Raw genomic sequence first — 5,576 nt, 5'->3', positions numbered from 1 at the left:
CTATTTTCATTTTTCAACGTGTAGACATCCAGTTATACCAGCACCATTTGCTGAAGATACTATCTTTTTATTCATTGTATGGTTTTGGCATCTTTGTCAAAGATCAGGTTTCCATAAGCATGTGGATTTATTTCTAGATCATCTGTTTGGTTCCATAGATCCACCCTTGAGTTTCAATAATAGTACCATGCAGTTTTATATTAATATTGCTCTATAGTGCATCTTAAGATAAGGGATGGAGATACCTCCTGAAGATCTTTTACTATAGAGGATTGTTTTACCTATTCTGGATTTTTTGTTATTCCATATTAAGTTGAGACTTTTTCTTTCCAGGTCTGTAAAGAATTGTGTTGGTAATTTGATGGGAATTGCATTGAATCTGTAGATTGCTTTTGGTAAGTTGGCCAGTTTTACTATGTTAATCCTGCCAAGCCATGAGCATGGATGATTTTTCCATCTTTTGATATCTTCTTCTATTTCTTTCTTCGGAGACTTAAATTTTTCTTGTAGAAGTCTTTGACTTCCTTGGTTAGGGTTACACCAAAGTACTTTATGTCATTTGTGGCTATAGTGAAGGGTGTTCTTTCCCTAATTTCTCACTCAGCCCTTTTGTCCTTTGTATACAGGAGGGCTAATGATTTTTTTGAGTTAATTTTGTATCTGGCAACATTGTTGAAGGTGTTTATCAGCTGTAGGTGTTCCCTGGTAAAGTTTTTGGGGTCAGTCATGTATATTATCACATCGTCTGAAAATAGTGATAATTTTACTTCTTCCTTTCCAATTTGTATCCCCTTGATCTCCTTCAAGTGTCTTATTGCTCTAGCAAGGACTATCAGAACTATGTTTAAAAGATTTGGAGAGAGTGGAAAGCCTTGCCTTGTCCCTGATTTCAGTGGGATTTCTTTATATTTCTCTCCATTTACTTTGATGGTGGCTATAGGCTTGCTGTATATTGCTATTACTATGTTTAGATATGTTCCGTGTATTCCTGATCTCTCCAATACTTTAAACATGAGTAGATGTTGGATTTTCTCAAATGCTTTTTCAGCTTCTAAGGAGATGATCATGTGTTTTTTTTTTTTCTTTTAGTTTGTTAATATGGTAGATCACATTGATGGATTTCCATATATTGAGCCACCCCTGCATACCTGGGTTGAAGCCTACTTGCTCATAGTGGATGACATCTTTGATGTGCTCTTGTATTCAGTTTGCATGTATTTTGTTGAGTATTTTTGCATCAATCCTCATAAGGGAGATTGGCTTGAAATTTTCTTTCTTTGTTAGTTCTTTGTTAGATCTTTGTGAGGTTTACATACCAACATTACTGTATCTTCATTGAATGAGTTTGGAAGTATTCCTCCTGTTTCTATTTTGTGTAATAGTTTGTGTAATTCTGGTAGAATTCTGTGCTGAAACCATCTGGTCCTGGGCTTTTTTTTTTTTTTTTTTTTTTTTTTTTGATGGGAGACTTTCGATGACTCCTTTTATTTCTTTGGGAGATAAGGGACTATTTAGTTGATTTACCTGGTCTTGATTTAGTTTTGGTAAGTGGAATTGATCAAGAATATTGTCAATTTCATTTATATTTTCAAATTTTGTGACATACAGACTTTTGAAGTAAAGTGCTATTGATTGTTTGGATTGCCTCAGTGTCTGTAGTTATCCCCCCCTCATCATTTCTGATTTCGCTGATTTAGATGGTATCTCTCTGCCTTTTAGGTAGCTTGGCTAAGAGTTTGTCTGTCTTGTTGATCTTCTTAAAGAACCAGCTCTTGGTTTCATTGATTCTTTGAATTGTTTTATTTATTTCTAATTGATTGATTTCAACCATGAGTTTAATTATTTCCAGCCATGTACTCCATTTTTTGTGTGTCTGCTTCTTCTTTTTCTAGTGTTTTCAGGTGAGCCATTATGTTGTTTGAATGAGCTGTCTCAAATTTCTTCTTGAAGGTACTTACTGTTATGCACTTTCCTCTTAGCATTGTTTTCATTGTGTCTCACAAGTTTGGGTATGTTGTGCCTTCATTTTAATTGGATTCTAGCAAGACTTTAAATTCTTTCTTTCTTTCTTTCTTTCTTTCTTTCTTTCTTTCTTTCTTTCTTTCTTTCTTTCTTTCTTCCCTGACCATGCTGTCATTTAATAGTAAGCTGTTCAATTTATATGTGTGTAAACTTTTTTACTATTTCTGTTGTTGTTTAGGTCTAGCTTTATTCCATGCTGATCAGACAGGAAACAAGGGATTATTTCAATCTTCATTTATCTGTTGAGGCTCACTTTGTGACCCACTATATGCTCTATTTTGGAGAAGGTTTCATTAGGTGTTGAGAAGAAGGTAAGTTCTTTTGTGTTTGGGTGTAAGGTTCTGTAAACATCTCTTAGGTCCATTTGATTCATGATTTCTGTAAGAGATATTGTTCATTTGTTTTATTTCTGTTTGTTGACCTGTCTTTTGGGATGTTGAAGTCTCCCACTATTAATGTGTAGGGATCTCTGTGTGGTTTAAGTTTTCACAATTGTTGGCTCCCTTGAATTTGGGGTTTAGATGTCCAGGATGGTGATGTCTTCTTGGTGGAATTTTCTCTTGATGAATATGAAGTGTCCTTCCCCATTTATTTTGATTAATTTTGGTTGAAAGTCTATTTTATCAGATATTAGAATGGCTACCCCTGCCTGCTTCTTGCATCCATTTGCTTGGAAAGCTGTCTTTTACCCTCAGGTAATGTCTATCTTTGTGACTTAGGTGTGTTTCTTGTATGCAACAAATTGCTGGGTTTTCTTTATGCACCCATTTTGTTAGTCTGTGTCTTTTTAATGGAGAATTATGTCCATTGATGTTGGGAGAGATTAATGACCAGTGGCTGTTATATCCTTTTATTTTGATGTTGGCTGTGGTCAGAAGTTTGTGTGTTTTGGTGCTTATTGTTTTACTGTAGTGAGGTTAATTTTTTCCTGTGTTTTCATGAAAGTAGCTAGTATTCATGGCTTGTATTTTCCCTTCTATTTTCTTCTGTTATTCTTTATTTGTATGTATGTACTGTTGATTTTTTTGGCATTGAATATCTTGTTTTCTCCATCTATGAGGACTAAGATTTTTGCTGGGTATAGTAGTCTGGGCTGACATATATGTTCTTTTAGGGTCTGCAGGCTATCTGTCCAGGCCTTCCGGCTTTCATACTTTGTGTTGAAAAATCAGATGTGATTCTAATGCTGATGCCATTATATGTTAATAGGCCTTTTTCCCTTGCAGCTTTTAGCATTTTTTCTTTGTTCTGTATACTTACTGTTTTTTTATTATGTGGTGAGAGGTTTTTCTTTTCTGGTCCAATTTATTGAGTGTTTTGTAAGCCTCTCCTTTACATTGAGGAAATTTTCTTCAATGATTTTTTTGAAAATATTTTCTGGGCCTTGGAACAGGGAATCTTCTTTTTCCTCTATTCCTGTTGTTCTTAGTTTTTTGTTAATTTTATTTTTTTCTTATCAGTTACACTTTATTAACTCTGTATCCCAGCTGTATCCCACTCCCTCATTCCCTCCCAATCCCACTATCCCTCCCTCATCTCCACCTTGCCCCTTTCCAAGTCATCCTCCCCATTCATCCAATACTGTTTTATCAGGTATCTTCAGAACTGGCTACAATGCCCTCCTCTGTGGCCTAATAGGTCTGCTCCTCCCTTGGGGGAAGGGGAGATCAAAGAGCCAGTAATTGAGTTCCTGTTAGAAACAGTCCTTGTTCCCCTCACTATGGTAAACCAATTGGTTACTGAGCTACCACAGGCTACATCTGAGCAGATGTTCTAGGTTATATCTATACATGGACCTTGGTTGAATTTCAGTCTCAGAAAAGACCCCTGTGCCCAGATATATCTGGTCCTTGTGGAACTCCTATCCTTTCCCCATCAGAATAACTACCCTTCTTTCTTATGATTCCCTATACTCTGCCAAAGGTTTGGTCATGAGTCTTTGTATCTGCTTGGAAAACACTGCTAGTTAGAGTCTTTCAGATGTGCTCAGTAACTCCTGTCATAAGTTCAATGCACATCCTATCTGTCTTTCTAAATGAGGATTGATCATCTTACTCCATGTCCACTCTCTTGGTTACCTTTTTTAGGTGTATAGATTTCATTATATCTATCATATCATATAGGTCTATATAAGTGAGAATACACCCTGTTTGTCTTTCTCCTTCTGGGATATTTCACTCAGAATGATCTTTTCTAGATCCCACCATTTGCCTGCAAATTTCATGATTTCCTCCTTTTTGATTGCTGAGTAGTAAGTATTTTATTGTGTAAAAATACCACAATTTCTGTATCCATTCCTCTATTGATAGACATCTGGGTTGTTTCCATGTTCTGGCTATTACAAATAAAGCTGCTATAAACATGGTTGAGCAAATATCCCTTTTGTGTACTTGAACAAACTTTGGGTATATACCTAGCAGTGGTAAAACTGGGTCTTGAGGATGTGCTCTTCCTAATTGTCTGAGAAAGCACCAGATAGATTTCCAGAGTGGTTGTAGCAGTCTACATTCCCACCAGCAGTGAAGGAGTGTTCCGGTTTTATGTTGTCAAAAATCGAGTATTCATAGGTGTGTGGGTTTATTTCTGGGTGTTCTATGTGGTTCCATTGATCCTCCTTTCTGTTTTATCCCAATAACATGCAGTTTTTACTACTTTTGCTTTGTAGTACAACTTGAGATCAGGGATGGAGATACCTCCAGATGATCTGTTGTTGTACAGGATTGTTTTGGAGATTCTGGGTTTTTTTGTTTCTCCATTTGAAGCTGAGAATCTTTTTTTCAAGGTCTGTAAGGAATTGAATTGGTATTTTGATGTGAATTGCATTGAATCTGTAGATTGCTTTTGGCAGGATGGCCATTTTCACAATGTTAATTCTACCAACCCATGAGCATGGGAGATCTTTCCATCTTCTGATATCTTCTTCAATTTTTTTGTTTCCTCTTGTTTCATCTCGATTTCTTTGACTATTTCTCTGAGGGCTTTGTTCATTTCATCTTTATGGGCCTCTAATATCTGGACAAACATAGCTTTTAGGTCGTTTTCTTATATATCTAGTGAATTGATGTGTCCTTTGGTTTGTGGGGTGGCTGGTGAGGTCATTATGTCCTGATTTTGGCTGGGTGTGTTCTTAAGTCTGCCTTTACGCATCTGGTTATTTATAACCTTCACTGTTTGTTCCTCGAGTTTGTAGTTCGGGCTATGATGGTCTAAAAATATGGAATGCTTCATGAATTTGCATGTCATCTTTGCACAGGGGCCAGGCTAATCTTCTCTGTATCGCTCCAATTTTTATTGTATGTGGAGCCTAAGCAAGCACTATTCTTACGTTTTGTCTTTTCATGTTTTCTTGAAATTCTTGGAAAGTCTGGGTCAGGAAGTTTTTTTATTTAACATTTTCTTTGACAGATACATGGATTTCTTCTGTTGTATCTTCCACATCTGAGATTCTTTCTTCCATCTCTTGTAGTCTATTGTTTATGCAAACCTCTGTATTTCCTGTATTCTTCCCTACTTCTTTCTCTTCACAATATCCTCCATTTGTGTTTTTTTTTTAA

At 36.2% G+C, this 5,576-nt stretch overlaps 1 non-coding gene across 1 annotated transcript; it reads right to left on the bottom strand.

Annotated features, from left to right (window-relative positions):
* Nucleotides 1-5,230: 5,230 nt before the first annotated feature.
* Nucleotides 5,231-5,338, bottom strand: LOC132651717 (U6 spliceosomal RNA). The gene has a single exon (XR_009589300.1). It is a non-coding gene; the product is annotated as a U6 spliceosomal RNA (small nuclear RNA).
* Between the last annotated feature and the right edge of the window lie 238 nt (nt 5,339-5,576).

Source organism: Meriones unguiculatus, assembly GCF_030254825.1.
Source record: "Meriones unguiculatus strain TT.TT164.6M chromosome Y unlocalized genomic scaffold, Bangor_MerUng_6.1 ChrY_unordered_Scaffold_23, whole genome shotgun sequence".
NCBI classification, from domain to species: Eukaryota; Metazoa; Chordata; class Mammalia; order Rodentia; family Muridae; genus Meriones; species Meriones unguiculatus.
This window is presented reverse-complemented; position numbering and strand designations above follow the sequence as displayed.